Genomic DNA, 19,506 nt, shown 5'->3' with positions numbered 1-19,506 from the left:
ATTAAAAAAAATCTTATCATTATTAACATGTATAAAAATTAATATATATTGATATTGAAAAATAATCTTACTAAGATTTTTTAATATTAAAATAATATAAATTGATATAAAAAAATTAATAGTAAAATATAAAAAAATTGTTAACAAAAATTTTGGTAAAATTATAATTTAATAATTAAAAAATTATTGAAAAGTATCTTAAAAAAAATAATTTAATTATTAAATTTTTTTAAAAAATATTTTGATAAAAATACAATTTAATTAATAAAAAAATAATTTATTAAAGGGTATTTTGGTAAGCAAAATTTAATGACAAAAAAATAAAATTTTTGTTAAAGGGTATTTTTATAAAAAATAATTTATTTTTTTAAAATGGATAAAGTTAATATTAGTTAATACAAAAAACTTAAAATAGATTAAAGAAGAGGTTTTTTAAAATTATAAGAGAGAAAAATGTACATTTTATAAATAGAAACTAAGAGAGTAGAATGTCATTTTAGCATCTCGCAAGAAAAAAGAGTAAAATTTTCTCTTAAAAATATAAAAAATTTAAATTTTTAATATATTTATTTTGTATTCATTAAATAAAAATATTTAACTCCTACGTTAAACCCAAAAAAAAAAAAAAGCTAATGCACAATAATCACACTCCAAGTAAAAAAAAGGCTCCTGAGTGAGATAAAAAAGTGTGTTAAAGTTTTAACTATCTATGTATTTCTTTTCGTTGGTATAAGTAGTTTTGTGATAGATTTGTGTAGAGAAAATTCTATGGGATTACATATAAACATTAAAAAGATTGAAATGTATTTCATATGACGTGATTTGAATAATCCTTCTTTTTGTTATGAGCTGTCCGTTCATAAAAGGTTGTAAATATTTCTTTAGTATTTATTTATTACACATTGTTCCTGTCAGCCTGTCTCGTAAGTTAATTAGTGCCAAAACACTTACACATTGTTTGGATCTGTGGAAAATGAAAGGATAGAAAACCTTTGAACGGAAAATGAATGAAAACTTGATTTTACCTCGTTTGGATAGAAGAGAAAAGGGGATGGAAAAGAAAAAAGTTGCATGGGACCCGTTTAATTTTTTTTCACCCCTGACCTGCGAAGAAAACTAGAGAAGGAAGGAGAATATAGCAAAATGACTTATATACCCTTTGAGTTGTTTATTATTGTATAGTTTTTGACAAAAAAAATAGAGTTAGTTTTTTTTGTTATATCATTTAAAAATCATTGAACAAGAAAGACAATAAAAAAATATTTATAAAAATAATATATTAAAATGTTGAACGTTAAATTGAATAACTCATTTTTTTTTTTGAAAAAATAACTTAAATACATTAGTAATGTATAATTTATATATAATATAAAAGGGTATTAACGTAAATTTACTCTACTTTCATTTTCTCTCTTCTTATTTTTCTTTTCATTCAAACAAATAAAAAATTTATCTCTTTTTTCTTTTCATTCATTTTCCCTTCATCCAAACAACATACAAAAAAATCTATTTTTCCTTCTATTTTCTTTCCTCTCATTTTCTTTCCTCTCATTTTCTTTCCTTTCATTTTCCATCCTATATCCAAACACACTCTTACAGCAATTACTTTAGGAAAAAGTCTAGAGTCAGGAACTTTTTCAAATTTTGATCAGCATGTAACTAGTAAGAAAAAGTGAGTTATTGGATAAAATATCACATTAATCTCACACTATTAAAATAATAATCATTATTGATGACTATTTGATGGCTACAAATACCAAGAGTTACTGACTTCTAGCACTCTTCATTACTTTATTCCTTTTAACTTAAATGCTACTTTTATTTTTTTTACGTTAACTAGAAATTAATGTATTTAAATATAATATTTTGTTAAAACTAAAAATTGAAAGAAATAATTAATTTATGAAGAAAAAAGAGTAAATATAAAAGAAAAAAACAGTTGTCCAAAAAAGATTGTAAGACGTAATAACTTAGCATTAAAAATAATAAACATTTAAATTGATGTTCAAAAAATTTAGACTAAATACTTTAATTTATAATAAATTTTTATTCTTTAAAATTTTTTGAGAATTATTATCTTTGGATAGATTGGTTTTTCTATTGCTTTCAATCAAATTTTTAATATACATGCAAATAAACAAATTTTTAATAAATTTTATTATAAGATAATTAGATTCTAAAAATATATATTCTAAGACAAATTAAACCCTTTTTAAAACGATAGAAGATATTATATATTCGACTAAAGTAATTTTTTTACAAAAATAAAAATTTATTGCAAAACAAAGTGTTAGTCCAAAATTTCTCGTGGGACAAAAATCACAAAACATAGCGTTCGATCAAATCAACGCGGTGCCCCTAATTTCAGTGCCTTCCGGGATTCAGTTTGTTATAGACTTCTATTAGTAGGCTCCTAATATATACAACGATTCCTATATATTTGATTATTTGTTTCTTTACCAATGCGTAAGATATATTATCATGATGATAATGAAAACAAGGAACCAAGTGAGAACCAACAAAATGATGATAATAATGTAGTTGTGGTTCCACCTGTCCATGCTTCCAGATTTCCAGTTACATTAAACGGAGTTTGATGCATATATATTACCTATCATGAAAGGAACTGGTCAATTAAAAATAATTAATTAACATTAACCCTAAAGGATTGAACTAATTTCAGTACTATACCGAAACAAACACTATCTTCGATATGAGGTCACTACTAAACTTTTAATCAAGATTTTTTAAGTTTAATTTCCGTAATATATAGGATGTGACAAGAACGAATTTGATCACGGATCATATTACTTAAGATGAAAATTACATCTTATAATATCTCAAGATAAGGTTGACCTATATATGGTAATTAAGAGTATCATATTACTTAAAAATAAAGTCTAAAATCTTTTATAATTTCTTGGGTAAACTCTGAAGCTAAGAGCTAGTTTTCGCGGTAGAATTACCTTCACGCAAGTTGTGGTTCATATAAGAAAAAAAATTAAAGATAAATGTCATTGTATTCATATTGTTGGAAAGGTTTTGGCTTCAAAATTATTAGAAAGGATTATTATTGATTGTCTCTATTATTATTATACTTCTGTTGAGAAGATTATTTAATTTAGAGTTTTAACTTTTGAAAAGATTTCTATAACGTATTTGCTTTATTTTTATCCATGGATATCGAAGAGTCATGTGTTTTTTTTTTTTTTTTTTGGGACCCAATTATGAAAATTTATTAATGAGTGATGTGCATTATATATTCAACAATGCTAGGGAATCAAAAGGGTATTAGCCAAAAATCAGCCAAAATATCTTTTGGTGAATCTAAAATCTCTACGAGTTAATATATATGGATGTTTCTTCTGCTAAGTATCAGAATGTTTCTTTTTCATACTAAATGGATGTTCTTTTATATATTTTTCGAATTTTTTTGTATTCTAAATGTGAATGTCTCTATTTCTTTAAGAATTTCATATTTTTACTTTTCCTTATACAACAATGCTAGGGGACCAAAAGGATATTAGCCAAAAATCAGACAAAATATCTTTGGGTGAATCCAAAATCTCTACGAATTAATATATATGGATGTTTCTTCTGCTAAGTATCAGAATATTTCTTTTTCATCCTAAATGGATGTTCTTTTATATATTTTTCGAATTTTTTTGTATTCTAAATGTGAATGTCTCTATTTCTTTAAGAATTTCATATTTTTTTTTTAATTTTATAGACATTTAATTATTTTTGCTAAAATATAACTGGATATTTCTTTTGTTAAGTATTAGGATGCTTTTTTTCATATTAAATGAATGTTTTTTTTATATTTCTGTAATTCTGTAGTTTGCAGTCTCTTTAATCATCAAAACGGCACCTAATATCCCAAAATGCAGAGAACAACATCGTGATGATGCTGTTACCGTGCAACTACTGTGAAAGCCATTGGCAATTCAAACTTCACATGATCACCTGCATCATAGTACCCTCCACTCAATTTCACCTTCAAAAGCAAGAAAAGAAAAGAAACTACTAGGCCATTTGTGTTGACGTGGAATCTAGTTTCTCGAAAGATGAACTCCAAATCTTTATCTTGAGATTCTGGTTTGTCAAAGTCAAAAGATTTGACTTTCTACTTGGAAAAATGACTATCAAATGGTACCAAAATGAGTGGCGCGTTTTTACCTGCAACCACCGTTTACGTGTTACCATAGATGACGTTCTCCATTGAAATCTGTGCATAACCAAACCAAACCAAATTACCGATATCTCTCTCTCATTCGTTGCAGTGTAGCTCTCATATCTGCAAATGGCCAATGCTCTACTTGTAATTGTCAGTGATAGAAGAGGAGTGGGTTGCGGTGGGGAGGAAAAGAGAGCCTGACAGTGAGAGAGAGATCTGTGTGTGTGATTGTTGGAGGTGGGTAGGTTAATGTGAGAGAGAAGAGGAAGGTTTTTATAAGTTTTAATTAGGTTTACTTAATCAATTTTAAATTTTTTAAATTTTGAATTTAAAAATTTAAAATTAATTATTAATATAAATTAATGTGGTTTTGTTTAGTTTTTGGCTGGTAACCTCTTGGTTACATATACTTTTCCTTATATATTTGATTGGGAGATAGAAATTGACTTAGTTACTCTCAGCACGTTAATCATCAGCTTAATTATATAACACCCTAAGTTTTATCCTATCTTGAGGGTCTTTAAAATAAGGTACCACACTCGACAAAGAAAAAGAATGACTTAATGGTTACGCAAGGAGGGAGAAAGTGCACGCATAGAGGAAAATGAGTAGCATTAAAACGTTGGAAATGAATAAATATGAAATAATATCTTAACCACGAGTATGGTTCAAAATAAAATACTTAGAGGAAATTATAGCAAGAAAAGAAACTAATTACGTCCTAACTAATCTCGTCGAAGAGGCTCCCATACTTGTATCCTATCCTATCCTTGATCAGGACCCTTCAGTTATTCACGAATCGAGGTACCAGGGGTCTTCCTCCAACACCTTTTTGCGCAGTGAAGATCTGGTTCCATTGTGTGGGATGAAACAAAACTCGACGGGGTGCCGAAGTGGGGAATAGGGCACGTATTCCACCTTTGGACTTCCGCAAGGGTTCAACTCCTCCTCTGGATCCTCCTCCATGGTGTCTTCCTCCTGGCCAGGGTTGTCGGATTCCTCTCCCTCGGTCTCGGAGTCTGACTCGAGGTGTATCACCTTAGATGACCGATTCCTAGATGCTGAAGCATTCCTATCTAGGAAGGTTACGACGGGCAGTTGGGGTTCTTCTTCCACGAACTCTTGACCTAAGTAGATAGTTTGGAGCACGATAGTAGTGGTCGCAACTACCGACGCGTGCTTCGAGGGGTCATACTCAGAAGTTACCTTCGGGGACATTGCGTCGTCTCTATCCGCTGTGCCATGTTCCTCTGGAGACAGTATGGGAAAAGAAAAGGAATGAGAACCTAACGTCTCAGTAGGAGTGCTATGCAACACCTCCATATCCATCTCCAGTCCACGTGCGGGATTTTTAAAAAGGGGCGTATGATATGGCATGTAATATGAACCTCTTGTAAAGCGTAAAACATATAGGTAAAAAGGAAAGAACATAGAAAGAAAATAAAAGGATAACATCTTAAGTAACATCAACATAATCATAAATAAATCTTAAAAAAAACATAAAAATCAAACTTTCATTCATGCTTTCTCCTTTCTTAACTTATAACTTTTATGGAAGGTATTGAGCTCAAACCGGTATAAAAGGTGGGAGTCCCCTTCCCTTACCGAAGGTTCTTATCCCAAACATTTTGGCGATCACCTTCCCTTACCGAAGGATCATCTCGATCGATCACCTTCCCTTACCGAAGGATCATATCGATACCTTGTCTTTGGGGGTCACCTTCCCTTACCAAAGGATCATTCCCTCAGTTCAATTTACAATCAATGTTATTTTAAACATACATAAAAGAGGGTCATACAAGAAGCATTCATGAAGATGGATAAAATTAGGATATACTAAATAATTAAATGTAATATGGTAAAAAGGTATGTACTCTCAACATTAAAGGAACATAAATGATATAATGATGTGAAAAGTCATGTAAATGCACAGGATAAAATTAGGATATACTAAATAATTAAATAAAACATGGTAGAAAGGTATGTACTCTCAACATTAAAAAAACATTAATGATATAATGATATGAAAAGTCATGTAAATGCATTGGATAAAATTAGGATATACTAAATAATTAAATGTAACATGGTAAAAGGTATGTACTCTCAACATTAAAGAAACATTAATGATATAATGATATAAAAAGTCATGTAAATGCATCGGATAAAATTAGGACATACTAAATAATTAAACAAAACATGGTAGAAAGGTATGTACTCATGAGTCAAGAGATTATGAATGACAAAAATAGATAGACATGGTCAATATGGATAAGGGATGAGAAAAAGGTACTTAATGTCATGAGACGCATGAAAGATAGTAACCATGCATGAATGGAAGAAAAATAACTAGAGCATACTACATGCGAACATAAAGTGAGAAAGGCATAATTTCCTACTCTTTTTCCTAACGCTTCTTCGAGCTTGCCTCTTGTGTTTGCACACGGAATATTATTTCTTTGTAGAGAGAGAAGGGAGAGGATTAATATTTGAGAGGAGTGATTTTCTACCTATGGGTGTGATAAACCACTATTTTATGGTTTATATTGTGTTTAATTGTGTGGTTTTATCATGATCTTTACCCACTTATTCATATGATTAGCATGCATTTATATTTCCTTCCTAAATTTGTTACATGATTGAAAACTTGCTTCCTATAGACTTTTAATTATGTATTTTATCTCTCCTTTATTCCATTCGATGCCGTGATATGTGCGTTAAGTGTTTCAGGCTTTATAAGGCATGAATGAGTTGGAGATTAGAAAGGAAGCTTGCAAAAATGGAAGGAACAAAAGAAATTGAGGAGATGACCAGCGAGAAGCGACGCAGCCGCATGGATGACGCGACCGCGCGAAAGAGAGGAAATCACAGTGACGCGGCCGCATGGATGACGCGACATGGAATAGCACGAGTGACGCGGCCACATGGACGACGCGCCCGCGTGGCAAAGCGAAATGCCGAATGACGCGTCCGCTTGAATGACGCGTCCGCGTGACATGCGCGATCTGCATAATCTGCAGAATCGCTGGGGGCGATTTCGGGCCCTATTTTGACCCAGTTTTCGGCCCAGAAAAGCATACCAGAGCCAGAGAACATGCAGAAACTAAAAACAACATTCATTCCGCGTAGTTTTTAGTTTTTAGATATAGTTTTTCTCTCCTCTAGGTTTTCTCTCTACACATTCATAGTTTTTAGGATTTGTTATTTTTATTGTTTTTGCATTGGGATATTAAGAAGAGTTATTGCCTCATCAAGACTTCGACATTCTAGTTCGTTCTCTTTACTTGTCTCTTACTCTTCCATGTTCCTTAATTTATTTAATTTTACTATTGGATTATTTTAGCATTTATTGATACAAGAATTACTTTTATTTTCAATTAATCTTTTGATCATTATTTATCATGTCTTTCTTTAATTCCCTTTCTTATGTTATGAATTTTACATTTACAATGAGCGAGTAGTTCCCTAACTTGATGGGGAGTTGATTGAAAGGAACCCTTGAGTTGGAATGCTCAAGAGAAAGATTGTAATTGGGTTTATTGTTGGATTGCTCTCTAGTCACTAACACCAATCCTCCCAAGAGCGGATTGAAACTTGTGGATAGAAACAGCATTCCAGCTTGTTTGACTTTCCCTTACTTAGTAAGGGACAACTAAACATAATAACCCTCAATTGTCAATTAATCTTGAGAGTACTCCAACAAGAATAGGGCTTCCAGCTAATCAACTCCCAGTCAAGGCTTTTATTTAATTTTATATAAATTCTCTAATTTAATTTTCTGCCATTCAACTCAACCCTTTTGAAAATATCTGATTAATAAAATAGCACACTTTTCTGCAACTCGTTGGGAGACGACCTGGGATTCATACTCCCAGTATTTTAATTTTAATTTTTGTGATACCCTTTCTAAATTGATAAACGAATTTCTGGTTGGTTGAGGACTATACTTGCAACGCATATTTTATAATCATTCTTAACTCGTCAATTTTCGCAACATCAGGGTGCTCCCCTATTTATATACATTTGGGGATAGGGTGGTTGGGATATTTTAAATTTCAAACGGAGGGTGGTTATTAGGTTCCTATCCATAAATTCAAAATTCTAAGCTTATCTCCTAACTGATTTTCAAATTTCGAATTTAATTTTGTTTCTAGAAGGGGTGGTTGTTACAGATTATATATAATATAATTCATGATTTTCATAATTAATATAATTACATGAAAAATTATACATTAATATAAAGGTTGTGCAGCAACAACAACAATTCTATCAACAATTCAATTTCTCTACAAATTTTTAATCAAATACCTTTGAATCCCATTCAAAACAAGCTTGGAGAAAACAACGATAAAACATGACAGCAACAAACACATGCTGCCATTAGAGGCCAACCATTAGAAGCACATCTCACTAAAGATAAAATTTCATAACAATATGCAAATCAACATCACCATATTACTGGTATTGAATCTCCTCGATACAAACAATGGATCCAAAATTATCAGAATTTGATTTCTTAGTTGTTAGCATTCATATATTCAACTTTCACACACAAGATAATAGGTTGTTCTTATAGCTATCAAATATGGAAGAAGATCGAGTCATACTTTACAAAATTAACAAAATTCAGAGCCAAACAACTAAAGACACAACCCAAGATGATAAAAAAAAAGGACTTACAGCTTCAGAATACATTACCAAGATCAAGACTGCTACTAACTCATTGGCTACATTCAGAAAATCTCTCAAACCAAAAAAACAAATTGAAGCAATTCTAGATAGATTGGCTATATAGCATGACATTATTTTCATAGATTTAATCAAAAAATACTTCTTACATCTAAACCTCGATTTACATCATCAAGAATGAACAATTTCAATTCTGCATCATCTTTATTAGCATCATCACAATCTGGTTCCACAACCTTTACATCTCCACCTTCAACACCATCATATCATAATCATTATACTTATGTTGTTGTACCATCATCCATTGCTGATGCTTCTTGGTACTCAAATTCAGGTGCGTCACACCATGTGACACCCAATCAATCAAACATGCTCACTAGTACAGATTATACTTGTCCAGATCAAGTACAAATTGGCAATGGAACTGGGCTCCTTATTAATTATATCGGTAACCCGTTACCATATTCTTTTGATTCACAAAGATGGTTTTGTTTACAAAAACTGATTCATAGCCCTGATATTACTAAAAACTTGATAAGTGTCTCAGAATTTGCAGAAGGCAGTAATGTGTATTTTCAATTTCAAGCATTCTATTATATTCTTAAATATAAATTCACTCACAAAGTACTTTTGCAAGGATATAGGAAAGGAGGTTTTTATCAATTCAGTAATATAGTAGTTCTTCACTTTGAAAAAAAATTGCCTTTTGTACATTCTGTTCAATACTTTTCCTTCGACTTATGGCACAACAGACTTGGACACTCAGTGACTAAAATGGTAAAATTGGTTCTTTCTTAGTGTAATACTCATGTGAATAATGGTTTGAATAAAAGTTCAGATTTGTTACCTACTATGTGTGAAAACTATGCTCATGCTAGGATGCATAAAATTCCTTTTTCCTGAAACAATTACTGAATTTATTTGTCTTTTAGACTAGGCTTGGAAGGGAGACGGAGACTAAGAGACTAAGCTAGGAGATGGAGACTAAGAGACTGAAACTTAATTAAGTTTCTATATTGTGTTTGGTATAAAATATTTCTACAAGAAAAATATTGAGAACTGTCGGATTTAACGTTGCACATTAGCATCGGCTTTACTGACGATTTTCGTTTCCAACAGTAAATTCGCCGGTAATACTTGCAGAAAAAATGGGGAAATAAGCGCAAAATTTAGCGTGAAATTTATCGTCAAAACAATCCGCCAATACACCCATTTTAGTGAAACGCTGCATTTTGGTGACCCGCAACAAGTTACCATCGGATTTATCCGCCAGTAAATCTGATTATAATGAGCCCTAAAATTCAAAGCGCAAACCCTTTCCCCCTTCAAATAGAAACCTACTCTCTCTCTCTCTCTCTCTCTCTCTCTCTCTCTCTCTCTCTCTCTTTCTCTCTCTCTCTCTCTATCCACCTCCTCTCCTCGCCGTGCCGTCAACCCCACCGCCGCCTGCTCCTCCTGTCGCTGTCTCCCTCCTCTCCTTGCACTGACCCTTCTCCGCGACGTTTTCATTGCAGCCACCATTACAAACCTAGCCTTCATTGCTGCCGCACTTCTTGTCACCGTTGACATCTCACCGTTAGTCCAGCATGCTTCATCATCCACCGCTAGGTCCAGCTTCGTCGTCGTCTGCCAAGTCCAGGTTGGTTAATTTTTCTTGCTTAATTTTTTGTTTTTAACCTGCTTTTCATAAAAAAATGTAATTTAGTTAATGTAGTTTGTAATGTATTCATAATGATTTAGCTAAAAAAATTAGTTAATTTTGTGTGTGTTTGTGAGCTCTGATGATTTCTTATTATGCTATGTATATAATGTAATTGACTAATTTCATGGTTATCATTTTATGATGAGACTTGAATTTGTCAGTTTGTTAAATAGGAGACTTAAATTTGTTGAATCGAAATCTTGCTAATTATTGATTTAGTTATGCTGCTGACTACTAATTTTGTGTACGTTTGCTAATTTTGAATTTCTTGAATGGGAAGTTTGTTTGTAAGACCCCAAATTTTTAAAAAATAAAATATGAGCTATTTGAGATTTGAACTTTGTTTTATGAATAATAAGAAAAAATATTTTGAATAAAAATCCGAACTCTAATCTTAAATATTTTGATCTTAGGTGGGCCAAATGGGCTAAATATTGTATCGGGCCTTCACCTAGGCCCAAGGCCCAAGCCCATGACCTATATAAATCTCTCATTCACTCCAAAACACACTCATTTTACAAAGAGAGGGAGTGAGGCACGAAGAAGATATGAGAGTAAGGGAGAAATCCTTGTTCACTATTTATCACCACACTAAAATCTACATATCTTTCAATCCATAGTTTTGATTGACGACCCCAGCTACACATTCATATTGGCTCCCTCTTCGATTTCTTCTAGCTATTGTGGTAAGAAACTTCAAAATCCATGCCCCATTTCCTGTTTCTTCATTGAAAATGCGTTTTGGGTATGTGGTGTTGAGATTTTTGTGAGTTTGATATTTAGAGAAAGTTTAACTACCAATTTTAGAGGTGTTTTAAGCCAAGATTATGTGGTATAAGGTAAGAGAACACTCTTCCTTTCAATTTCCCCTATATGTGCGATCCCTAGTTGAACTATGTGCAAAATTTGATGTAATTAGTGTTACTTGAGTGCTTAGATTGTTTTGGTGTGGAATTGGATGCTTGGTTTGGCATGTGGAGCTTTGGTTGAGGCTCAAGTTAGATTGTGAAGGAAATTCAAGGGGTTGAAAATTGCCATCAACAAGGTATTATGAGTTTTTCTTAAAACTGTTTTATTACTAAGAATTGTTATAAATCGATAACGATATGGAAATTATATTTTTGGTGATTATGCGAGTCTCATGAATTAGTATGTATGATTGTTGATTGCTTGAATGATGAATTAGTGTGAATGTTGTGTTTGATGGTAGTTGAGGATGTGTTTGATTAGTAAATGAATGTTGTGATTTTGATTACCTTGTGATGAGCTACGAAATTTAGTTGAATGGTGTTTGATGTGAGAGTTGGGCATAAGGCCATGATATGGTGAAATATTTCCTATTTGGTAAGTCACGGTAAGTGGTGTATTTGTCATGAGTGATTTGTTGTCGGAATGATGAGAATTGATTGTATGAATTGATTGTTAGTTTGGTTATTGGTGGGATAATGTTGGAAAATAAATGATTAGGGTTTTGATGGATTAGATTTGGTTGTTGGGTTTCAAATGGCTAGGGAATGAATTGTAATTTGTAATTGTGTAAAGGTGATGCCTAGGAAATGGTTTTGGGGTGGTTAGTTTTGAAATGAAATGACTTGGAGATTTTTTGAAAAATGACATTTTGCAGATTTTGGTAAAAATGGATTTTGATCAAATTTATCTTAAATTAAAGATAATGTGGAGATCTTTAAAACAATTTAAAAAATGAAGAAAAATAAATTTTTTTAGAGAAAATTATAAACGATTGAAAACTTGGATAAAAATCTAAAATATGAGATTATGCAGAAAACCAGAAAATTTGGGCGTGCCTAGACACATGGTTGTGCGTGCGCACCCATCAGAGCGAGTTTACAAGCTTGTGCCCTTGCACAGTATGGTGCATACGCACTCATTGGGAATGACAGTCTGATCTGTGCATAGACACAGTTGTGTGCATGGGCACACACCCTGTTTGCTTCAGAAAAACTTTAGTTTTGACTATTTAGTCTTTCCAATAAGCTTGTAAACCCCTTGTAATCCCTAAATTAAGTCTGATAACTCATGTTCATGCTCTAGATAAAGTTTGGTTAAGTCCAATGAATTAAATTAAATTATTCTCTGATAAACTCTTGGTTAAACCGGATGTTATTGTTGTGAAGATGGTGGTTCGTCCCACCCGCGGTCAGTACGATGGTGTTATCCCACTCACGAGGTAACCTAAGCTTGATAAATTAACAACAATTTGGGGTTAACGAATTTAGTAACTTATGAAATAGCTAAAAGACATTGATGTTGACTATTTATGGCGTGAATGGCTAAATTGGCAAGGACAGAGGTTTGTCCCACTTGCAAGGCAAGGTCGTGGGTTTCGTCTCGCTTGTGAGTTGATTTGGCACCTGCACTGGGCAAGGACGGTGGTCCCATCTCGCGTTTCCATGGTTGCAATGTGATGTAAGGACGGAGATTTTATCCCACTCACAAGTTGGGGAGGTTGAAGATTCTCTCTGGTTATACCTTCATATATATGAAATGAATTTTATAATTAATTATGAATATGATGAGTTTAATGATGATAATGATTATGATTGAAAAGTGTTGCGGGCACTATATCCCAAGAGTGTGCTGGGCACTATATCCCTGATGGATGGTAATTGTGATTATGATGAGATTATGATCGAAGTGTGATGGGTACTATATCCCAAGAGTGAGTTGGACACTATATCCCTGATGAATGCTGATTTTGATCATGATGAGATTTGATTGAGAAGTGATTATATTAAGTTGCGATTTTGTTTGTGATCTTGGTTGTATATGATCTGTTCCCTTTTATTGCATCGTACTCTCTCTGTTTAAGGAGTGTGTCGGGAACTATATCCCAAGAGTATGGCAGACACTATTTTCTAAGTGTGACGGACACTATAACCCAAGAGTGTGGGAGCACTATATCCTAAGATTCTGGCGGGCACTATAACCCAAGAGTGTGAGAGCACTATATACTGGAAATTGTGACGGACACTATATCCCAAGAGTGTGGCAGGCACTATATCCCAAGAGTGTGTGAGCACTATGTCCTAGAAAAGATATCGAGCACTATATTCCAAGAGTGTGGCGGACACTATATCCCAAGAGTGTGGCCGGCACTTTATCCCAAGATTGTGGAAGTGTAATAGAGAGACAATGTACGGATTAGCTACCAGATGTGTTGAGTTCTGGTAGTATAACTGACACATGAGCTCCTGGTCAGTAGGACAGGCATGCATCATACTGCATTTTTTTGCATTTGCTTGGGTTTGCATAATTACTTGGCTTGCCTAATTGACATCCTATTAATTGCTAATTGTACTACTTAACATACTTGCTCTCTATGTGCGATTGTTTGACTATCCGTGTGATTGTGACTCATTAGTTTGAATTATAGTAATTTGAGTACAATTGATTATATATTAGGGGCCAAAGGCCGTGAAGATTTATATATTTGGGTCGGAGGCTGTGATTTGATTATGCTTTGGGTTGGAGGCCATGACTAATTGGGCTAGAGGCCATAATTTGGTAAGTTGGTAAAGGTTGATATGCACATTGACTTGTGGTAGGTTGTATGTTGATTGATTTTGCTTGGGCCAAACACTGAGATTGATTATATGATAGGCCGGAGGCTGCGATTGATTTGTATTTAGGGTTTAGTAAAGTATGAAAAATCAAACTGGTTCAACATAGACTTAATGAACCTATGCTTGGAACAGATTGGTCATTCATACAGTTTAAGTAACTTTTAAGATTTTATAATGGAAATATGAATTTGGGTTTTGAATAAGTAACTATTGGTTTTTAAAATGATTCATAAGACGAGCGATGATCATTGCGGTTGAAAATAACTTTCTTTTTTACATATCCTCTTATGACAATTCTAAAATTTCTCTGGTAAGACCGTGTGGTTAGGTTCTTACCTCCCTACAGCCTTATCTTTTCAGAAAAACAGACAAGAAATTCGACGAAGATTTTGTTGACTAATCGATTGTACTTAATTGTTGTATTATCTTCGATATTTTCCTCGCCTTTATTTTTGTTATTTATTTTTTTTATAGAAGGATAGGAGTTATGATTTTATGATATGTTTGTATAGTACTTGATTATATTATTCTTATATATATAACAATGCTATTATGATTTGTATGTGTATAAATATATAAAAAGAGAAAAAAATGTACTTCCAGTTTTCAAAGAAAAATCCGATAAGGTTTTCAATTAAAGGCTCCTACTTATCATTATAAATATAGCAAAGTAGTCGTAATGTTCTCGCTATCAAAGTGGTGTAGCCGGAAGCATGACATTCTGGTAATAAGGATGTTACATTGTTAATTTTTATATGTTTGCTATTTAGTTCTGCTTTACGTAATTTCATATCTTGAATCTTCCAATGGTTCTAGTTCCATGAAAGGCTGAATAATATTATGAAAATATATCTACATGAGAGAAATTTGAATGACAACAGTAAAATATAAGTTAATAATTGTTATTTTTAGTTAACATGAGAGAGATTTGAATGATAAAAAACTTATTTTATATTAAGAAAAAATTAGGATAAGACTCGAGATATAAACATGAAAATTTAGTTATAATGTTAGTATATTCATTATTTGCTGTGTGTGTGTGTTTTTAATATATAAATTATGAAATTAAAATGAAATTTTTCTTAACTATAATTTTTAGTTGGCCATTAAGAATAAATAGTTGAACTTTCATTTTGCACAAATCTAATCTTATACAAATCCAATAATATTTTATAGGTCATTACAAGTTTACATAATAACTTGTTAGTCACATCTCTGCAGATTGAATTGCTAAGTTGTATTAGTCCATGGCACAATCCCACTCATTCAATCAAATTATGACGTGTGGGCAGAAGTCGGCTAATTAAGAAATCAATATAAAGAATGCATTGAAAGTATAGTTCTTAACCAGCTGAGATCCGCCTTGTCAATTTAAAAAAGTTTTCATGAAATTTAGAAATAAAAATACTGGGAGTATGAGTCCCAGGTCGTCTCCCAACGAGTTGCAGGAAAGGGTGCTAACTTATTAATCAGGAATTTTCGAAAGAGTTTAAGTTTGGGTAATGAGCAATAATTATAAATGAAAGCAATAAAACTAAGAATTATTATTGATATAAAAAGGCCTTGACTGGGGGAATGATTAATTAGAAGTTCTATCCTTGTTGGGATCTCTTAAGTGTAGTATCAAAAAGGTTGTTGTTTTCACTTAGTTAACCCTTACTAAATAAAGGAAAGTCAAGTGATTGAGCTAATCCTTATTCGCAAATCCTAGTCCTCTCCCTTGGGAAGGTCTAGCGTTAGTGAATACAAAACTAGCCAACAATTTCCAATTTAATCAACACTCAAGCCTTCCAACTCAAGTGTTTCCTTTTAATCAACCCCCATGTCAAGTATGGAGTCTACTCCATTGACATGAATATAATACTCAGAAAAATATAAGAAGACATAATAAATAAATTAAAATAAAAGAGAGACTGAAAATTAATTAAAAGTAAAAGTGATCCTCTTCACTAGCAATTCATGAAAATAATCCAATTAGAATTCTAAATAAAATAAATAAGGATATGGAAGAGTAAGGGACAAGTAAACAAACTAGAATAATGTTTTCAACGAAGGTAATGACTCTTCAATATCCAAAAGTATGAAATAATGAATGTAAAGTGAACCTAGAGGGAGAGTAATCCTCTCTAAATTCATATCTAAAAACCTAAAACTATCCTAATGTATCTAAAATTGTATATCTATTATGTCTAAGATGTGTGTGTTGAGTCTCTGCATGTTTCCTGGCTTTATTCTGTGTTTCTGGGCCGAAAACTAGGTCAAAACGCGGCCCGAAATCGCCTCCCAGCATTTTCTGTTAATTCTGTAGATCACGCAAGTCACGCGTACGCGTCGTCCACGCGTTCGTGTCATTCAGTGATTTTCCTTGTCACGCATACGCGTCGTCCACGCGTTCGCGTCGCTGTGATTTTCTCCATTCCACGCGTTTGCGTGGGCCTTGCACTCGCGTCAGTGTTCGCTGGTCATCTCCTTAGTTTCTTGTGTTCCTTCCATTTTTGCAAGCTTCCTCTCCATTCTCCAAGCCATTCTTGCCCTATGAAGCCTGAAACATTTAACACACGGATCACGGCATCGAATGGTATAAAGGAGAATTAAAATATACTAATTAAAGATCTTTAGGAAGTAAGTTTTCAATCATAAAACAATATTACGAAGGAATTATAAAATCATGCAATTAGTATGAATAAGTTGGTGAAGATTTGATGAAACCATTCAATTAAACACAAGATAAACCATAAAATAGTGGTTTATCAAATTCATACTTAAAGTTTTGTATATTGCTTTTGCATTGAATTTATACATGCCGCATTTTATTGTGCTTGATTATGTTAACTTGACTCTAATTAAGAATAAATAGTTCAATCTATTTCATACTTAAAATTTTGCATATTACTTTTGTCATTGAATTTATGCATGTCACATCTTATCGCTATAGATTTGAATCATGAAAGCTCCTTATTTAGTTGAGTTTAATTCTTATGAAATTAATTGAGTGTTGACTGATGCTGTGGAATGAGATTGGTTAAATTTATGGGAACTATAAAGGTAGATATATATCTAATTTTATGGGAGGTTATGTCCAATTTTTTCAGGAAGTTTTGTTGAATGATTCATGTAGTATATATGTTGATTAGTGTTAATAATATATTCTCTTTGCAGACATGATGATAGGTAGTAGAGGTAGATCGAGTGGGTCTCGTGATTGCGGGAGAGGGAGGGTTTCCACCGAATCCCAGGGACTGTTTAATCATCGCCTTCTACCCCGATTACCCTGTCGATCCTTATGACATCATAGGCGGGTCCAGCAGACTAGTAGTTCATCATGGTCCGAAACCTGAACTACGTGCCTCCTTTTGCTATGCCCCCTACAGATCCAGCGACAAATAATAAGTGAGCACATACTATTTTTTAATTTTAAGTTTGTTAATCTTAAGTTTATGTGTTTCTATGTGTTTGTTAATCTTAGATTTTTTTTTTCTAATAGGTTTGCACAAAACAATAATGTACACCACCCATAATCTAACTACACAAAAATCCCTGCTCAGATCAAAAAACGATGATTTCAGAAGTGAGCGGTAAGAATCCAATCATATTAAATTAATTTTTTTCCTTCTTTTATATTTTTTTCCTTCTTCTATTGTATTTTTGTGTGTGTTTAATTTGTTTTTTAGTTGTCACTTCTCCCCAAATTTTCTCCTTTTTTTTTTAATCTTTTCCTTCCAAGTTCACTATACAGAATTACAGATCAGTTGTTTAATTCAGATGGTAAGCATTATAAATTCATTTTCTTTTAGTTTCAAAATTAACAACTTAAGGGAAAATGTCATTGGGATTTTAGATTAAGTCAGTTAGTTAGTTATTCGAATAATTAATTAGTTATCATCAACTGCCACGTGTAGGTATTGGCAGAGTTAGTTAGGAGCTTAAACTTGTATTTAAGCTTAGCATCTCACTTCGCTAATTTAGTTTTCAGTGTATTCTAGTTTCACTGTAAGCAATGCATGAATAATAAACTCTCCCCTTCAAACACTCTTTGATCTCTGTTTCATTCTCTCTAATCTTCCACGCTCTTCTCTTCTTCTTGATCAAGATATTTCAACATTAGCATATATTTAAAATTTTATGAAAAAGAAAAAAATAAACAACAAAAACAGAAGAAAAAAAATAGAAGACTTGGATACCAAACAAACTTGATCATTAATTATTTGTTGTCTATTATTCTTGGAAATGAAGAGTCAAATGCCATTTCTAATGGTATCATGTATTCTTTTTTACAAATAGAGAATTTTTACTCTAAATTACTTTACATTCATTCATTTATCTTTATGTTATATTACATTTTCATTTTTTTAATTAAATATTTGTGACGATGAATCAATGTGAAATAAGAATCATTATTCTTTGACAAATGAATATAGGAGGTTCTCTTTATGAATGGTTGGTTCAAAATTTTTTGTTTTTCCCAAAGTTCTGAAAACGGGATTGAATTAGTCAGTCGAACTTATCAGACTAAAAAAATCGTTCATAAATTCAGTCCGGTCTATAAGATAAACTACCAATTTAAAAAATATTTGAATATCTCACATTTTACATATATTAAAACCCATTCATATTAATATTTTTATAATTATTGAACAAGTGAGTCTACCTTAAAAAATATAATTATATGAAACTTAAATAATAATAACGAAATTACTATTGTTGAATGGGATTCTTGTATCACTGCAAAAAAAAAGTAGTATTTGTTATAAAAAAAATTTGTAACTATGAAAAATGTCAAATTTATTACGATAAAATTCTGTAACAAAAAAAAAATTGTTACCATATGTTCTATTACAAAAGGTTTCTGTAAACAAAAAATGAAATTGTTATAATATAAAATAATATTTTGTACCAATATTTTTAATACAAAAATTAAAATTTGTTACATAATTAATAATAAATATAACAAATAAATTCTTTTTTATAACAATTTAGATTTTTTATGCTATAATATTTTGTTACAAAATACCACTTACTTTAATTTTGCATTTTTATTCTTTAGTTACAAATTTTGCAACATTTAATTAAATAATTAATATATCAATTAATTTTCTAAATACACTAGCTCAGCATTTATATAATTATAATCACATAGATAATTAAAATATCTTACATTTAATATAAATTTTTGTAATAAAATAAATTCAACAAATTCAACTAAACACAACTTTTTTTCTATCATAATATTTGTATCATATAAAATTTATAATTCTTGACTCTTCTAACATGTTTTAGTCAATATACAGTTTAGCATGTTACCATCAATTTTGTACCCTTGCAAATATAAATAATAAAAATTAAAATTAAAAAATAAC

Source organism: Arachis hypogaea, chromosome 11 (genome assembly GCF_003086295.3).
Source record: "Arachis hypogaea cultivar Tifrunner chromosome 11, arahy.Tifrunner.gnm2.J5K5, whole genome shotgun sequence".
In the NCBI taxonomy this organism is placed as follows: Eukaryota; Viridiplantae; Streptophyta; class Magnoliopsida; order Fabales; family Fabaceae; genus Arachis; species Arachis hypogaea.
The sequence above is the reverse complement of the archived record's forward strand: the minus strand, read 5'-3'. Positions refer to the sequence as shown.